General features: G+C 43.8%; 1 protein-coding gene across 7 annotated transcripts in view; it reads right to left on the bottom strand.

The window, feature by feature from the left end:
• PHACTR1 (phosphatase and actin regulator 1) overlaps positions 1–19,677 on the bottom strand; it is a 558,036-nt gene that overhangs the window by 306,787 nt on the left and 231,572 nt on the right. Inside the window, exon 1 of one of the 7 annotated variants that reach the window (XM_046005878.1) lies at positions 44–64. The exons of the other annotated variants lie outside the window; for them this stretch is intronic. The gene's annotated coding sequence lies outside the window, so the exon portion shown is untranslated. Of the gene's footprint in view, positions 1–43; positions 65–19,677 lie in introns of those variants that run through there. 7 annotated transcript variants of the gene reach the window in all.

Genomic DNA, 19,677 nt, shown 5'->3' with positions numbered 1-19,677 from the left:
CTCCCATCTGGGCGGGAAGGATCCACCTTACCCCTTTGCTAACCTTAAAACCCCTCCACAGATGGTTTCTCTGGCCTCGTTCAGATCCCAGAACAAGTTGACGAGTTGGCAGATTCCTCCTGGTGCTCCCAGACCACACCGCGGGGGCAGCAGCCCTGGGTAGGCAGGACGCGGATGCCTCTTACCTTCACAGAGCCCCAGTTCTTAAAAGCCTGGCTGGAGTCTCCTAGGAGTCATGCGTTTTCCTTGACACTGGAGGCAACCAATTCCAGAAGCAGGGAACATTTCGAAATGAAACAGAAAGTAACCTGGTGATCCAGCCCGACCCCCGACCTGCACTTGGCCTTGTGAGCCAGAGTCTCCAGACCCAAGCAACCTCCCCCACCCCCACCACAGCTGTTTGAGCTTGGAGGGAATTCAGAGAAAACTGCAGCTTGGAAGTCTGGAACTCACAGCCTGGGCTTTTTGTTTTTTTATTTTTTAAAGTATTTGTTGAGCTTTTTAACATGCAGTTTGTCTCCTTCTGCAGGGAGTTACTCAGTGAGCCTGTCACCTGACTCACAGCCGCTCCATTATATAATTCGAACTGTGCCTTTTGAGTTCTGATCAGGAAACCACACTCCCCTTCTGTCCCCCCTGCCCTCCTCCCCCTCCCCCTGCACTGAAGGGGGAAGGCAGAGAGGGAGAAGCTGCAAACACCACTGACGAGTAACCTTTTTTGAAACTTCAGTGGGGGGAGAGGCGTGCTAGAGCTTCACAGTGCATTTTGATTTCCCTTTGGTTTGATTCTTGGGTAGAGGACCTGCTAAATGCCATTGCTGACTTAGCAGAGATTTCTGAGCATGTAACATCTCAAGATGTAACTGTAGCACTTTCCTTGATCTTCTTTTAGGGTGGTACAGATGTGATGTATTACTGAATGAATTTTCAAATGACAGAGTGCATAGATTTTGAACACCTGTGCAAACTAGCTCTAAAATCTGGAGTGTTTACTACTTTCGCCACACATCTAAGTTCCCTGAAATGCCAAAGGGGTAAATTGGGTTGAGGGGGGTCTTTAGCCAACCCCCTTCCCGCACCTGACCATGATCCTCATAAACCTTCCCCCAGCCTCCTCAAAGAAGCCTAACATCCAACTGAAAGCCACAAGCTTGCTAGGCAAACACCTCTGAAAAGCCAATTCCCCAGCCTCTACTTTCTACCAGATTGAAATCTTGAAGGCAAATCTCTGGGTATTTTGAAGCCAGCACTGTCCTGGGTGAAGGCGGTAAGAATCCTCTCAGTCTATCCCAATTTCCCTTTCTCAGCATCTGTGTCATCTCTGAGATATTTATCAAGGGGCAAATATGTTAAAACAGAATTGGCCCACGAATGAGAGGCTCTTTGAGAAACTCAGACGGCATAAATGAGCCTAACCCTTAAAGCATCATGAGACAGAATGATCAACATAAAAAACTCCAACCTGTTTGCTCTGTCCATGTCAAAGCCAGGCTGACCTGTATGCAAGGGGGTCCCTCGACTCCCAGTCTTCTCTAAGCCAGGGGAGCCTTGTACCTAAAAAGGACTGCTAAAGTCTATGGGAACAAATATTAACACTGATCACCCTTTTTTGGTTTATCCTAGTCTGACCTCTCTTCTCCCTGCCCACCCCCAGCTCTGGAGGTAATATTAGATACCATTACTATATTAAACTGTGTGGACGTTATACAGATACAGATACTAGGCCCTAAGAATAACTTTCAATGTCCGTTGGAAGTGTGTATCCACATAGCCCTCTGAAGTGGGCACGGCATCATTATTGTCCTTATACAGACCCAAAAAAGCCAATGCCACAGGCAGGATTACAAGTCAGGTTTCCTACTCTCAGCGCTCCGTTTTGCAAAGACCCAGACACATGAAAAAAAATATAAGTGTGTAAACCTGAATGACAGATTGATGTCTGTTTATTTCACCCCTTCTAGGTGTAGTAAATACAATATGTTGCCACAGTTGCTATGGTAACTACTTCTGTCTTAATGAAAATAAGGACACATAGTAAGATAATAGAAACCATCAGGTGGTGAGACCCCATCCACGAATGGGAAGAAAAGCAATAATATAAAATAAACCCTTGGTCCATACACAGTCATTAAATATTGATGCCACAAAAATTGAATTACCTAGACCAGCACCGTTCAATAGAAATATGTGAGCCACATACGTAACTTAAAATTTCCTAGTTGTTGGGTTAAAAAATAGTAGAATAAATTTTGGTAATATATTTTATTTCATCTAATATATCCAAAATATTATTTCAACAGGTAATCACCATGAAATTATCCACAAATTATTTTGTATTCTTCATACTAAATTTCTGAAACCTGATATGAATTATATGCATTATATACCTACAACCCATCTCACTTAGGAGCAGCCGTGTTTCAGGTGCTCAGTGGCACATATGGCCACACCTGGCCACATTGGATGGTCCCACCTCAGACTATATTTAGGTCATATGGGGCTTGGAATTTGAAACTTTTAGAAAAATAAATTGCATTCATTTGGTTCTGGCCTTATGGCATAAATCAAGTGGTATTCTCTTGGGCAGAGTAAGAAAATAGCAAATAAGCTTGGAATTGAAATGGTATTGGAATGCCTGGGTGGCTAAGTTGGTTAAGCATCTGCCTTCGCCTCAGGTCATGATCTTGTGGTCCTGGGATCCAATCCCAAGGCTGGCTCCCTGCTATTTAAGATTAAAGATTTTATTTATTTATTTGAGATAGAGAGAGAGAGAGCACAGTGGGAGAGGGAAAGAGAGAAGCAAACTCTTCACTGAACAGGGAGCCCGATGCGGGGCTTGATCCCAGGACCCTGAGATCCCAACCTGAGCCAAAGGCAGATGCTTAACTGACTGAGCCACCCAGGTGTCCCATAAAAAAAATTTTTTTTAAATGTGAAAAAAAATGGCATTAAAGACTCAGCTCCTTTCATGTGGTCAGAGAACAGAGAAGATTAAAAAATAAATCAGGTTTATAAAAATTTCCTTCATTGAATTGCCCCAATCACCCAAGTTAGGGACATCAGAATCATGTTTCTACACCTTCCTCTGCTCCTTGGAGCCCCTCCAGTAGACCACTAAGTCCATAGAGTCTACCTGTCACCTCTTCTCCAATTCTAGGACCTGTGCTATCTCCCAGAAGATCCCGAGAGCTCTGCCTGGGGTCCCTGCCTCCACTCTCTCCCCATTCGGGGTATTTCCGTCCTGCCTTCAGTGTGAGTACACGGTGAAAGCAAACATTTAATCATGTAGCTTGTCAGCTTAAAACCTTTTTTTTTTTAAAAAAGATTTCCTTTAGGGGCACCTGGGTGGCTCAGTGGGTTAAGCCTCTGCCTTCGGCTCAGGTCATGATCTCAGATTCCTGGGATCGAGCCCCGCATCGGGCTCTCTGCTCAGCAGGGAGACTGCTCCTCCCTCTCTCTCTCTGCCTGCTTCTCTGCCTACCTGTGATCTCTGTCTGTCAAATAAATAAATAAAAATCTTTTAAAAAAATAAAAAATAAAAAAAAGGTTTCATTTATTTATTTGTCAGAGAGGGAGAGCAAGAGAGCACGAGCAGGGGGAGCAGTGGGCAGAGGGAGAAGAAGCCCCAGGCTGAGCAGGGAGCCGGATACAGGACTCGATCCCAGGACCTTGGGATCATGACCCAAGACGAAGGCAGGGGCTTAACCAACTGATCCACCCAGCTTAAAACTTTTAATAGCAACCTGCTGCCTTCCAGATAAAACCCATACTCTTTGCCGTGATACCCTAGGTAATCATAAACTGACCTTTAGGGAACTCTTTGGCCCATCTCCTGGCTATGTTTTCTTTGATTGTACCCTGATCTATACTCTTGACTGTGCCATGATTTCCAGGACAACTTGTCTTTGTTTAGTCTGTTCCTCTGCCAGGAATGTCCTATTTTAAAAGGCCTATCCCTTACCAAACAACCAAATCCTTTGAGCCTAGCTCTAGAATTTACTGTAGGTTTTTTTAAATCTTATAGTCCAAATTAACTGCCCCCTCCACTGTGTTATCACTCCACTTTTATACGTAGACGAGCACAACTTTTATCACATTCTATTGTAATTATGTGACATGCTAGATGAGTATTTCCTCAAGGAGAGGAACCACATACTGTTTACCTTTGAATTCGCTTTGGGACATAGTAGGATCTCAATAAATGCTAGGGGAATTCCATACCTTTCTCTTTTCATGTCCTTCCTTCTTATTGTTGAACCACTTGGTACATCATCACCATTATCATCACTACATAGCAGCCAATATGTATTAGCTCTACTATGTGCCGGGCACCGTGCTAAGTAACTTTTACATACATTGCATGTAATTTCAACCACAAATCTGCAACCCAAATCTGGGACTTCTCAATTTTTAACAGCTGTGGCATCTTGAATACCATTTCCTTCTTCCAACAAGTGTTTTAAGGTATTCTTTTCTTTTTCAAGATTTTATTAAAATTCTAGTTAATTTACAGTGTAATATTAGTTTCAGGTGTAAAATGTAGTCACTTCCTCACTTACATACGACAGCTGGTACTCATCACTAGTGTCCATCCTTAATCCCCATCACCTGTGTAGCCCATTTCCCCCCACCTACTTCCCCTCCAGCAACCCTCAGTTTGTTCTCTATAGTTAAAAGTCTGTTTCATGGTTTGCCCCTCTCTTTTCTCCCCTCTCTTATGTTCATTTGTTTTGTTTCTTAAATGCTACATATGAATGCATTTATATGGCATTTGTCTTTCTCTGACTGACTTATTTCACTTAGCATAATACCCTCTAATTTCATCCCCATTGTTGCAGGTGGCAAGATCTCATTCTTTTTGAGGGCTGAGTAATATTCCATAGTAAGTATTATATATCTTATATATATATATATTATATATACCTCACATCTTCCTTATTCATTCATCAGTGGATGGACATGTGGGCTTTTCCCCTAAGTTGGCTGTTGTTGATCATGCTGCTGTAAACATCGGGAGGGCCTGTATCATTTTAAGGTCATTGTTATAAACACCATTTAAGAGAAGTTGATGTGCAGTTATGACCCCAAAGAATGCGGGATGAGATACCTTTTTCTTAATTTATTTATTAACCAGGCTAATGCATGTGTCTTGTTTTATAGTTTATTGTCTCCATCTATGAATGCTTCTAATTCTTTTTTTTTTTAAGATTTTATTTATTTATCTGACAGACAGAGATCACAAGTAGGCAGAGAGGCAGGCAGAGAGAGAGAGGAGGAAACAGGCTGTCCGCAGAGCAGAGAGCCCAATGTGGGGCTCGATCCCAGAACCCTGGGATCATGACCTGAGCCAAAGGCAGAGGCTTTAACCCACTGAGCCACCCAGGTGCCCCGAATGCTTCTAATTCTTAATGGGTTGGGAAAGCAGGAAGCCTAACTCAATAATATTTTGTACAGAGTAAGAATATGGCGGTTTTGAGGAAGGGCTGAGAAACCTACCATATGGACATCACGCGATGTGACCCTTAGTTTTATTGCTCAGAATCCTTTCTGGCCTCATTTCTGGCTCTCCAGTCATTTCCACGTAATTCAGCTTAGTGGGGCTTTAAAAAGTAGAAGGACCAACACCAAATGGTGGTGAGGATGGGGAACCACAATCCTCGCTGGTGGATGATGGAATCCGCCATCATTGCTGGTGGGAGTGCGAAACAGTCCAGCCACTCTGGAAGACAGTTTGGTAGTTTCTTACAGAATAAACTTCTGCCATGGAATCTACCAATTGCACCCACTGGTATTTTCCCAAAAGGCTTGAAAGCTTTTGTCCACACAAAAACCTGCACATGGCTGTTTGTGGCAGGTTTATGCAGAATTGCCAGATGACAACCAAGACAACCAAGATGTCCTTCAGGAAGTGCATGGATAATTTCATAAAACTAACCGAAGTTCTGTCTACTGATGCAGCACAAGAGATGTGTTAAAAAAAAAAAAAAAATGGAAGGAAGTGCATGGGTAAATAAACTTGGTACATCCAGACAAGGGAAAACTATTCAGCTCGAAAACGAAATGAGCTATGAATGGGGCACCCAGGTGGCTCCATGGATTAGGTGTCCGACTCTTCATTGCGGCTCAGGTGGTGATCTCAGGGTTCTGGGATTGAGCTCCACCTCGGGCTCTGCTCTGCATGGAGTCTGCTTCTGCTCTTCCCCCTGCTCGTACTCTCTCTCAAATAAATACACAAATAAATAAATAAAATCTTCAAAAGCAAACAAATAAAGTGAGCTATGAGGTCATGGAGGAAACTCAAGTGTCTATCACTAAGTAAAAGAAACCAATCCGAAAAGGCTCCATATTATAGGATTCCAACTGTACGACAATTTAGAAAAGGCAAAAACATGGTGACAGTAATAAGACTAGTGGTTGTCGAGGGCCAGGGAGGGTGTGTGCGTGCGTGTGTGTGTGTGTGTGGCAGGAATGAGCACATGGAGCACAGAGCGATTTTGGGGGCAGTGGCACTGCTCTGTGTGGCCCTGTACTGTGGACATGTGTCATCATACATTCGTCCAAAGCCATAGAATGTGTGACACCAAGAGCGAACCCTCTTGGAAACTACAGACTTTGGGTGACAATGATGTGTGAAGGTAGTTACTGTAGTAACGCGTCAGTGTTGATGCATCAGCAACAAATGTAACACTCTGAGCTCAGATGCTGATAATGGGGGAGGCTGCGCGTGTGCGTGGGCGGGGTAGGGGAACTTTCTGTCCTTTCTGCTCAATTTTGTTGTGAACCCAAAACTGTTCTAAAAAATAAGGTCTATTTGGGGCACCTGGGTGGTTCAGCCATTTAAGGGGCTGCCTTCAGGCTCTGATCATGGTCTCAGGCAGGGCTCCTGGGATGGAGCGCTGCTCAGTCGGGAGTCTGCTTCTCCCTATCCCTCTGCCCTTCCCCTCTGCTCATACTCTCTATCTCGAAAATAAATAAATAAAATTTTTAAAATTAATTAATTAAAAGATAAAGTCTATTAAGAAAGAAAAATGGAGGGGCTGCGGAATGGGTTGACCATGGGTGCCCAGATATCGTGCTCACTCAGTTCTGGGGTGAGGTCTTGTTTTCCCACTATGTGGTCAGTTGCTCGAGTTTATTAATATTATTTTATTACTTTTGTTTCCACAACATCACTAAATAAACGGCAGTTTGTGTACTAAGGGATTAATAAATACTCATTTAAATGAAATGAAGAGAAAATACACTTGGGCTTCGAATAATAAATATGTATTTCCCCCCACATAAACAGCATAATAGACTTACTGTCAACAGAAAAGCTATTACTGACGCCGTTTCTGGAGGCTCTGTAGCCTGGACAGCCTCAGAGTCAGAGGAGGGTAGTGCTAAGAGGCCTGGCCCGGGGCTGAAGGAGTGACTGAGCACTGGGAAAATTTAACTCGCTCTTGCATTTAATCTATCTGCCACTGCCTGCTGGATTGACAACACTATGCACGGAGCAGGGCTGCCTCTGCAGGGGGAGGTGCGATGAGCCTCCATTTCCGTCCATATAAAAGCAGATTAAGTATACTGTGGATTATTATGCGTGCTACAGGAGATCCTGTCTATGATCGCCCGAGGTCTGTGTCCATTAATGCAATAGTTTATTCTTAATATACTTTTAAGATGTATTTATCTGAGAGAGCATGAGCCAGTGGAGGGAACAGCGGAGAGAGAGAGAATGTCAAGCAGATTCCCCGCTGAGTATGACCCTCTCAGATCATGACCTGAGCTGAAGTCAAGAAGTCGGACGTTCAACCGACTGCCCCACGCAGGTACCCCTTATCCTTAATAGTAAGTATAATTAGCTATCACATGATAGTAACGAAGCCCTGGAGATGGCATGGGGGAGCTCGCGAGATGGCAGGGCCCATGTGAACCAGGGCCTCCTCTTCTACCTCGCTTACCTTCTTTCCACCCAAGTTGGGGTTGGCACACAGTCAGATGGTGAGCAGGTTGACTTCCCCAACCTGTCTCCTTCCTTCCTTCTTTCCTTTTCCGTCCCTCCCTTCTTCCCTCTTCATTTTCCTTCTTCCTCCCTCCCCTTCTCTTTTTCTCTCCCCTTCCATTGATTCTTTCTAAAACATGTTTAATTTTTAGTTGGATTATCTGGGTTCCTTCGGGTGTGGTTGTGACTTGTCGTGATGAGCCCCGGGTGTCGTACAGAAGTGCCGTATCACTACAGTCTACACTTGAAACCAATATTACACCGCACGTTAACTACTGGAATTAAAATAAAACAAAACAAAATAAAAAAGAGACAAGATGACTACAAATATAAAAAAAAAATAAAATGAGTTTATTTTGTCCCTTGCTATTCTTGGCCACCTAACTAAGACTCTGTGTCGAGATCTTTTTGCCAAAGCCATATTAAGCTCACCAAGGTTGCTAAACTTAGACCAGCCTGTTTCTGCTCTCTCCGAAGGCCCGCGATACCATAAACAAGAAAGGCATGAGGTCGAAAGAGTCTTGTTAGAGAAAAGGCGGCTGCTTCTCGTGGAGCTTCCCAGAAGGAAGGCAGAATCTGACAGGAAAAAGATCCGAGGCCTCAGGCATCATCTGTATGAGAGCAGTTAATACCTCGCTCTCTGCCAAGGCAGTGCGAAAGCCAGTCTTTCAAACTGCCTTTCGGCCAGCTCAGCAGAACGTCTCTATGACAGCCTTGGGAGAACAATAGAGAAAGGCAGTTCCCCAGAGGGCAGGTGGTTTCGAGGGTTCCTTTCCTTCTCTCCAAAGCACCATGCGGATGTTACGTGACAACATGCATCCAAAAGGGGCTGAGACCCAAGAAAGACAGGAGCAGGGAGAGGAGACACACAGTGGACCGAACAGGGCAAAGGAACGAGGTTTTTAAAAGTGGAGAATAGATTAGGGAGAGACCTGGGATTGAATTCTGGTTCCGCAGCCTGCTCCCCAGGGGGGAAGCTAGTTTGCCTCTGCTTCCTCCTGTGAGCAATGGTGTTAGTAATAACCTGAGGGTAAGTGGGAAGTGGTGTTTGTAAAAAAGCATCTGTCAGGTGGCCTGGTGTATAGCAGGTGTGAATGACATTGGCCAGGTACCTTTCTGGGCTTCTGTTTCCTCAGGTTTAAAATGGAAAGAGAAAGAAAAAAAAAAAATGGAAAGAGATTACAATGCCCCTTTATGAAGTTCCTTAGCCTACGTTAAAAGAGGCCTCTGGCGAGTGGTAAGTACTGCACCTGTGTGGCTTCGTTGTTCCCCATCCCCACCCCCAGATCTCGGCGTTGTAGATTACAGTTTCCGAAGTTGGACACATCTGTATCTCCCATCCCACTTCCTCCTAAGAACCTTGCCACTTCCTGGTCAGGGGGCGGAATCTCGTTCCTCTTCCTGTGGCTCTGGGTGGAGGGGAGGGCTTGGTGCATGCTTGTAGTCCGGGTGGTAGAAATAATTCCGTGGGCCTCCAGAAGCTAGGTCATAAAGGGCAACGTAGCTTCCATCTCACTAGTTGGAAGAGTTACTCTTGAAGCTTTCGGCTGGCAAGTGAGCAGGTGACTTCTCCACCGCTGCCATCCCACGAGGAAGCCCGGCCCGGCCGGAGTGGAGGCACCATGGGAAGAGTTCCCAGATGCTCCAACCCCAGCCCCGACAGTCACTGCCTGACCTCGACCGCATCAGAGACAGAACCAGAATCACCCAGCCGAGCCCTTCCTGAATTCCTGACGCACGTCAATGAGAAATGCAGAGGTTGAACACACAACAAAGCCTAATGGGAAGAGAAATATGGCCTCCATGACATTCTCCAAGGCACAGTAGCATCGGGTTCAAAGCTCAGGCCTTGCCTTCGGGGAGGACCAGGGTTTAAATTGGTCCTGTTATTTAGCTGTGTGATCTTTACCAAATCCACATGTCTAAAAAAGAGGTGACAAAAATGACTAGGTTGTAGGATTTTTGTCAGGAGAAATGAGGTGATTCTGGTTAAGTACTTAGCATCAAACTGACATAGGGCAGACCCGTCTGAGATCGTCTTTGTCCCAACCTCCACCACGGTGCCGACACCATCACCAGAAACCCTCTCCCATTCATTAAGATGGGGTTTGCTCTCAAGGCCTTAGAGTTGGCTGGAATTAACCCCTTTCTTTTTATAATCACACTTCCTTCCATTTAGACACTTTCCCTTCGACCCATACTTTGTACAACTACACTTCTCAGCCTTCATGCTACTATCACAATCATAAGGAATTATTTCAAACCATCCAGTCAATCTTAGCTGCATGGGACAGCTCCCCCACAATCAGCTCTCACCTTAGCCTCAATGTTCTCAACGGTCACAGTCATCATTGCTACTAATGGCTAAATATCCTGGAGCCAGAGATCTGTTTTGATCAAGAACTATCCATCCCTGGCCTGGGTGGCTCAGTGGGTTAAGCCTCTGCCTTCGGCTCAGGTCATGATCTCAGGGTCCTTGGATGGAGCCCTGCATCAGGCTCTCTGCTCGGCAGGGAGCCTGCTTCCTCCTCTCTCTGCCTACCTGTCTGCCTACTTGTGATCTCTGTCTGTCAAATAAATAAATAAAATCTTTAAAAAAAAAAAGTACCATCTATCCCTAACACGCTGACACATTCAGTTCAGGCTTCAAGAATGTACAATGAGCCAACAGAAGAAAAAAAAATAAGGTTCAAAAAGAGAAAGTATATTTAAAAACAGCATTATAATTTGCTTAGTCACTCATACATTCATATATTCATTTGGTCATTCAATAGAAAGTTATTAACAGCTTACTCTGTGCCAGACTCTGGACATACAAACATGAGCAAAGTAGATGTCCTGTCTGTCCTCGTGAAGTTTTTGGGCTGGTGGAAAGGAACTGGCCTTGTCGTTAAATAACCTGGGATATGAATCTGACTCTCTCACTTGCTTAATTTGCTTAAAGTTTTCTCAGATTCATCCTTTCCTTAGGGTCATCGTGAGGTTGAAATGAATTAATGTACGGAGAGGGCTCACCATGACATCTGGCAATCTATACGTCTGTTTTCTGAAAGGTCATGTAACTGGTAGGCTCTGGAGTCAGGATGTAAGCCCAGACGTGTCTGGCTTCCACAACTGTGCTTTTAAATTTTCTAACTATGTCTATTTTGATACTCCCCCCAAGTCATTAATTTATCAATCATTCAAAATTTGAAAGAAAAAAGTTTTTCTTCCTTTTTTTTTTTTAAGATTTTATTTTATTTATTTGACAGAGAGAGAGAGTGAGCACAAGTAGGGAGAGCAGCAGAGGGAGAGGCAGAAGCAGGCTTCCCGCTGAGCAGGGAGCCCGATGCGGAACTCGATCCCAGGACTCTGGGATCATGACCTGAGGCAAAGGCAGACCCTTAACCGATGAGCCCCCCCAGGCTCCCCTTTACCATAGCTTTTTATCCTTCCTCTGCAGAACCGATGTAGTAAGCATTAACTGACATGAAAGTCACAAGGCAACTAGTGTCATCACAGAAAAAAGCAACAGGAATGACTGTTTCTTTGGGTTATACTTGAGAAGCTGGAGTAAAATGTTGGGTTAGGCAGGATGTCTTTAAATTTTTTTATGATTGGAGTAGAGCTGACATACGATGTTATATTGGCTTCAGATGTACAACAGTGATTTAACAATTCTATGCATTCCTCAGTGCTCACCACAGTACGTGTGGCTACCATCTGCTGCCGCGCAACGTTATTACAGTATTATGGACTCTATTCCTTATGCTGTACTTTTCATCCCCCTGACTTATTTATTTTATAACTGGAAGCTTGTACCTAAATCCCCTTCACCTATTTCACCCATTCCCCTGCCCATCTCCCCTCTGGCGACCACCAGTTTGTCCTCCGTATTTGCGATTCTGTTTCTGTTTTCGTTTGTTTGTTTGTTGCTTAAATTCCACATGAGTGAAATCACACTGTATTTGTCTTTCTTTGTCTGAATTCTTCACTTAGTATGATACCCTCTGGGTCCATCCTGATCCAAACAGCGCAGCAGAAAGAGCCACAGTCAGCATCCAGCCAGAAAGAGCTTCTCTGGCCATGTGGTAATTTATAGGCCTGATTACTTTTATTTAAAAGTTGGAAATATTACAAAATTTATTAGTAATCTAGGGGACTGCCATTAAAAATCCACCAGATTACTGCAATGTCTGTAAAGTCTTTTCTAGATCTCTGAGTCCTCTATTGTGCTGAACACCATGTTGCAATTCTTCTCTTCCTTTCCATGACCCTACTTACTCTTGGGCTACTTTTGAAAAAATAAGCATCTCATCAGACAATGCATTTCCCTTACTCTCTGTGTTTTGCTCCATTTACCACATTCTCTTCAGAATACTGGTCTTAGGAAATGCTCTATTGAAAAAAAAAAACCAAAAACTATGGTCAATACAGTGCTGGGTAATACCGTATATACATACTCTATTTCCCTTTCCCTTGGAGGCTGTATGCACATTGGCATTTCAAATGCTCTGAGAAATCCTGCAACAAATAAACTGGCTAGCTTTGTTTAACCCGATTTTTTTTTTTATAGACATTGAATTCTTTTTCTGGGAGCCCTTAGGAACTAGAGTTTATTAACTATAGTTTGGGAAATACTGATATGTTCAAGTCCTCTTCATCCATTCATTCTTCCCTTGTCCGTTATTCATTCGCTTGGCAAATATGTATTTAACACCCTGCCAGAGACTGGAGAATATAGGAGGAGAACAATAGAAAGCAAGATGGATTTGGCACCTGCTCTCATGAAGCTTATCGTTCTACCTGAAGGGTAGACAAGTAAACAGGCCACAACCACAAAATATGGTAAGAGCTATCTTGGGGGAAATAGAATTGCAGCAGTGCATAGGGTTAGGACTTGATCAGTCTGGGGGAATGGTTTGGGAGGGCTTCCTGGAAGAAGTGGCTTTATATGGAAGGCTGAAGGAAACATGGGAATTAGCCAGATAGAAATCAGGGGCAGAAATGGAAAGTGTGATGTGGGCAGGGTCAACACTTATATAAAGGTCCCCAAATCAGAGAGGACATGGGCTGACTGAGTGCCCAGAAAATATCTCAACTCAAAGGCCACCATGAAGTCTTTGAAATCCCTTTCATCCCCACCCCCAGAATCTTCCTCTGTCCTCTTACCATATCTAGCTTCCAAAGTGCATGTTCAATAAATGTTTGTTGAATTGCTATTTCCCTTGTGGTAATCTGATCACAGATATGATCGGTTGAAGCTCAAAGATACACATATACATACTCACTCCATCCCCAACACTCTTAAATTCAAAATAAAGGAGTATTTTTTAAAAAACCTTTATTGCTGGGATGCCTGGGTGGCTAAGTCAGTTAAGCTGCTGCCTTCAGCTCAGGTCATGATCCCAGGGTCCTAGGATCGAGTCCCGCATCGGGTTCCTTGTTTGGCAGGGAGCCTGCTTCTCTCTCTGCCTCTGCCTGCCACTCTGCTTGCTTGTGCGCTCTCTCTCTGACAAATAAATAAATAAAATCTTTTAAAAAATTTAAAAAAATAAAAAGGTATATTGCTAAAAGTGTATATAGGTATTGTTGTATTAATTTTATTTCCAATTAATTTTTAATTAAAAATTAAATATAGATATGTCATTGTGAATGGTGAGGTGACTTTCTTCCTTAACTCCCTTTAACACGTTTTCCACTATTAGGCAGCTTGCTTTTGTGACCTAGCAAACAGAGAGGTAAAAGTTTAATTGGGCAGATTGAATCAGATGCTTAGCATTGAGTGAACCTAAGAGCCCAGACATTGGACTCAGCATCTCTCCCTGCAGCCGCCATATTGGAATTCCTGCCCTCCATCACCTTGTTGGTTCTCAGGAACGTAGCAATTCCTGCCTTTCTTTCTATGGCTGCCTCCTGGTCATCAAAGTAGAGCCATCCCTTTTGTCATCTGTAGAACAGAGGGTAATGTCTCTTAATTAATGAAAGGAAGTGGTGCAATGTAGTGAGAATATTGCAATTGTTTCCAATTAATCCCACATGCAGTTTGGCAAAGTTAATAATCCATAAAATGACCTAGAATCTAAATACGGAGAACAATCATCTTTTTATCAGTGGTTTCCCCACTGTTCTGGCAAAAGCAAGACAATTCAAAGGCTAGATGCATCAAAGGTCTACAGATTTATAGTATCATAAATTCTTAAATATAATAAAAAATAGAAATGTACACATGTCTTTCAGACCTGCTGAGCCCCCAAATGTTTTATAACTTCTGCAAGTCATCACACATTGACTGGCATCAATTCAACCACCAGTGGAGAAGTTATTGGATTAGATACACCATTTGTTACCAAAGCAGAGACACCATCGTGGTCATGGAAAAACAGGAATTAATTAACTAATTTCATCAGACAGTAGCAGATCTTGATTCCTCGAGGTAGAGAATGTGTAACCCCTACATATGCATCATGTAATCTCTTACCCAAATCCATCCTCCTCCTTTTTTTTTTTTTTTAAGAGACAGTGCAAGTGGGGCTTGGGGTGTAGGGGGAGCCCAATGCAGAGCTCGATTCCACGACGCTGAGATCTTGACCTGAGCTCAAATCAAGTCAGACAACCGAATGAGCCACCGAGACACCCCACTGCTTTTTTTTAAAAGTTGGGGTAAAATGCATATAAAATAAAATTCAGCATTTTACCTACTTCAAACTGTGTAATTCAGTGTCATTTAGTACATTCATGATGTTTTGTAACCATACCGTCATCTAGTGCCATATTTTCATCAACCGAAAAGGAAGTCCTATACCCAAGAAGCAGTCACTCCCCATATCTCCCTCCCCACCAGGCTCTGACAACCACTAATCTGTTTTCTGCCCCTATGGATTTCCATATTTTAGACATTTAATATAAACAGGATTGTATAATATGTGGCCTTTTGCGTCTGGCTTCTTTCCTTTTCAATGTTTTCAAGACTCAGCCATGTTGTAGCTGTAATAGTATTTCACTCTTTTTTAGGTGAATAATGTTCCACTAAATGCTACATTTGGTTTATCCATTCATCATTTGATGGACATCTGGAGTGTTTCCACCTTTTGGTCACTGTAAATAATGCTGCTATGAACATTTCTGTACAAGGTTCTGTTGGAATGCTCATTGTCAATATTTCTGCATATCCTCCCAGCAGTAGACTTGCTGAGTCACATGGAAATTCATATTTAACTTATTTAGGTGCATGTATACTTTCTATTGACTATTACCAGGATTATGCAAAGGTTGACTATGGTTGGTAGGGAATAATCTATACGTGCTGAAATGCCTTAATGAAAATGCTATCAAGCACTGGGATGTGCTTGCTTATCTCATGATGGGTCAGGAAAATTTATGTGGGGTTACTCTTCCCTACTAGCTCAGAGGCTGTTTTGTTCAGCAGATCTCTGTGTCTAAGCACCTGGGCACTGAAGTAGGATTATGTGAGTTTCAGTACCAGGCCTGCCATTTATCAACGTGTGATCTTAAACTAGTTACTTAACCTCTAAAAGTTTCATCGTTGGTCAATGGGGGAACAAGCTACAATGACAACATAGGGTTGTGGTTACTTTCAAGAGGCCCATGTTTTTAAAAGACTTACTATATCAGTTGGCTAATAAATGCTGAAGAAATGTAAGCTTGGATTGTATTCATACCTCCTGATGTCCCCAGGGTCTTTAAGGACTACAGGGCCGGGCACATAAAAGTCACCTAATTATAACTGAACATGTAACATGTTTAATGGGTATTGCCTTGGGTCATTTTGGGGTTTATGAACCTCCCTGCCCCTTCCTTCCTTTCTTCCCTCCCTTCTTCCCTTCCTTCCTTTCCTTCTCTCCTTATTTTGTGTTGGAATATCTCATTTCCTAAAGGGTGAGCAACAGATGGAATCTGGCATTGGAGATCTAGTGTCCATGAATATGGGAAGACATTCCCTCACGGATGATTCCCATTTAATCACTTTGTGGGTGAGAGAAGCTGTGCGCAGCCCAGGTGAGTTCACGAATCTGGAGTTGCCTGCTTAAATGTATGCACACATTGGTGAGGAAATACCCCCAAACTCTGAGTGTATTAGAAAATTTATGTTTATTAATTCAGGTCCATCCGCGGCATTCTGAGTGCAAGCCCTATGCCATTTACAATGCCCTGTAACAGTTCAGTCTACTTGGCATGCTTCTCTGTGCCAGTGAATACCTTCAGCCCTACAAACATCAGATTGCATATGCCTTTGCTTGTGCACTTGTTTCTGGCTTCTAATCCGCTCGTGGTTCTTGTGATGCTGCATCCCCGACTCACAACTGCTATGACACACACCTGTAACTCACAACTCTGCAGCATCCTGGAATCCCGGTGTTAAATTTGGACTTTCCGCTCCCTCTCCCCTCTCAGGTGAGAGAGCCAGGTCCAAATGGAGAGACAGGAAACAGTGAGAGAGGGACAGGTGTCTAGTGGTAACGTCTTCATGCCGAGGAAAGATTTTGGAGCAGCGTGTTTGTTGGGGGACTAGCCCCCCATCTCTTTTCTTTCTGTCAGCCTTCACGTGCCATGGTTTTCTGCTTGCTACTGTTCGCCATCGTAATAATCAGGGAGGACCCTTCATCTACTATACACAGCTGATTTATGTCATAACAAAAGGTCACAAAGAATACCCCATGCGACAGGCCAAGGGACAGACACGATATAGGAAGTTGGTTAATTATCATGCACTCATCACTAATTTGTCACTACTCTGGGGGTAGTTCTTTAAGGGGCATTTACTGCTGGTCTGGTTTAGCCTTTCACCAGCCAAAGGTTTTTCTATAAGTACCGGGGCCTGAGGACTTTCTGTAGGTGACATGACATGGGTAAGTCGCCTTGGCCATGAACTGCACCAGTAGCAAATGATTGTTCACATGGAATTGGTGCTACAGGGAGTCCAATAAACATAACCTCCAACGAAGACTATATGTTCGCTAGGCAAACGCCTCTCAAAGACCAAGCCTCCAGCTTCCTCTTTCAGCCATACTGAAATCCCTAAGGCCAATCTACACAGACATTTTGAAGCTACCATTGTCTTGGGTGAAGGTCATCAGAATCATTTCAGTCTGTCCCACTGTTTCTGTCTTAGCACCTGAGATGAGCAGACAGCAAGTGTCTCTGTCCGAATGATACACACTGAGGGACAGGCAGGTTAAGACACTGGAATTGATCTACTCATGACAGGCTGAGAAACTGAGATGGTGTAAACCAGCATAACACTTAGGGTTTCATTAAACACGACCATCAACATCAAAATCTCTAACCTGCTTGCTTTTTCCAGAGCAAAGCCAGCATGAGCTGCACGTAGGACAAGACACAGGGAGGCTATTAAGGCACATTTCATCACTGGCTGGCAGTACATAGCTTCTGAGCAATAAAGCCTTTGGAAAAATTATGCCGCTTTCCACTCAAGGTTTGACATGTATTATGAATTCTAAGCTGAGTTCTGGTAAAGCAGTTTTATCTCCACTGAATATTTCAGCATCCTAAAGAGAAACGTCCGGCCTGCTACCCGATAATTTAAGTTGCTCTAAAGAAGTCCCTCTAAACCAATATATTGAGGTTTTCATGAGTTAAAACACAAGCCTCTTACAACCCGGGTCTCTAGAAGAAATTCATCTTTTTTAACAGCAAGAGAGCAAAGCAGCTTTAAGAAGCCTGAACGGTTCCAACCTACGCCGTGAGTTAGTTAATTGCGGTGGGAATGCATGTACCAAGAATCGTTCCTTAATTAGTAGAGACCTAAAACAGCAGTTGTTAAATGTGTGATTTCAGTTGATGCAATGGGGTGTGTTTTGCTGTCGTGGGGCAGAGACAGCGATGCTCTTCAGGTTTTATTTTTAAAGTTTAGGTAATTATAACTTAAATTAACAGCAGGGGGAGGGGGAGAATGAATCATTTATGTGTCTCTCGCATTACAGCTTCTCTCCTCCCAAAGCGTTTCCTGTCATGTAGGATCTACCTAGCTAGCGAGGTGTTACTCTGTGTCCCGAGGACTTTGGCATCCGAGATTTGATCACAATCTGTATCATCAACGTCCCAGGACAGGGGACGGCCACCCTAATTTATTCTAAAACAGGAAAGACAATGCACGCCTGTAACTCAGGACACTTGCTGGAGATAAAACTTGAATCAACAAGCGGCAGTTTGGTGTAAGAGGGAGGGGTCTGTCCTCGACATTGGGAAGCCTGGATTTGGACTCCCTTCTGCCCGTGATTGGCAGGGGCACCTCGGGCACACCCACTCCCGGGGCCTCGGTGTTCTGACGTGCTTCTTGGGGTGTCATGTGGCTCTGAGCTGCCAGGATCCTGGGGCCTGGGAGGGTGTAGCAGTATTGAGAAGTGGGGTGGGCCCAGAATATGCAACTGTGCAGATGATCTCCTGCTTTCCTCTAATTGGAATGAGCCAATGAGTTGATCTAGAATTTGGCTGCCATTTTGACTGATGAGGAAGGAGTCCCGGGGATGTTGAGGGACTTGTCGACAGTTATACGTTTGTTGGTAAATGTAGGAGAGAGAGTGCCACTCAGGGACTTGGGGGCCAGGTTATCTAAGGCCATCTCTCCTTAGATTATGGAGAAACCAAGTGACAGCTGAATGAAAGGCTTTACGATGGCATTGTTAGGCGGCTACTTGTTACCTCAGACTAGGAAGGGGTCCCAGCTTTTGGCATCTGGTGGTCTTGGTTCCAGTTCAGAGTGGTTTTGCGACACAAGGCACCTGATATGCGTTCTCTCTTTATCTTGTTTTTTTTTAGAGACGCTTATTAGGTAATGACTAAGAATGAGAGTCTGATACAAAGATTTGTGCACAAATGTTCACAGCAGCTGATCTGGGCAACAGCCCTAAACTGGACACAGCGCCAGTGTTCACCAGCAGGCGAATGGATAAACAAGTTGTGGTACATCTACTCAACGCAACACAACTCAGCAAAAAAAGGTTTGAACTGGGGCGTGTGGGTGGCTCAGTGGGTTAAGCCTCTGCCTTCGGCTCGGGTCATGATCTCAGGGTCTTGGGATCGGGTCCCGCATCGGGCTCTCTGCTCTGCAGGGAGCCTGCTTCCTCCCCTCTCTCTCTCTGCCTACTTGTGATTTCTAAATGTCGAATAAATAAATAAAATCTAAAAAAAAAAAGGTTTGAACTGCTGAGACTCACAACAGTGTGGATGAATCAGAAAATAATCACGCAGAGTGAAAGGAGCCAAATGAAAAAGACTAGTTCATGTTGTAGGATGTCGCTTCTATAAAACTATAGAAAATGCAAGTTGACCTGAAATGATGGAATGGGTGGTAGGATTATAAGGAGGCATGTGGTATAGGTCTGTGGTCTTTGTGGTGCTGATGGATTCACGAGTATAGACATATGTTAAAAGTCCTCAAATGGTATTCTTTAAAATGTGCCATGTATCGTACACTAGCTGCTTGGAAAATAAAAACAAACCCACAGGGATCTGGAGTTACAACCCAGCCTCACTATCCACTTGCTGGGTACCCTGTGATGAATGAATGACCACGTTGGGGAAAGGAGGGTAATCCTAATTCCCACCTTACAAAGGTGCCGGGGTTAAAGGTTCTGGGGGATGAAATTCATCCCTGTGAGGTGCTCAGTAAAAAACTAGCACTTCCGATTATTCCCCCGGAATGACTGAGAGAGGATTCTGTTTTTACCTTT

The sequence above is a fragment of the Meles meles genome, chromosome 5 (assembly GCF_922984935.1).
Source record: "Meles meles chromosome 5, mMelMel3.1 paternal haplotype, whole genome shotgun sequence".
Lineage (NCBI taxonomy): Eukaryota > Metazoa > Chordata > Mammalia > Carnivora > Mustelidae > Meles > Meles meles.
This window is presented reverse-complemented; position numbering and strand designations above follow the sequence as displayed.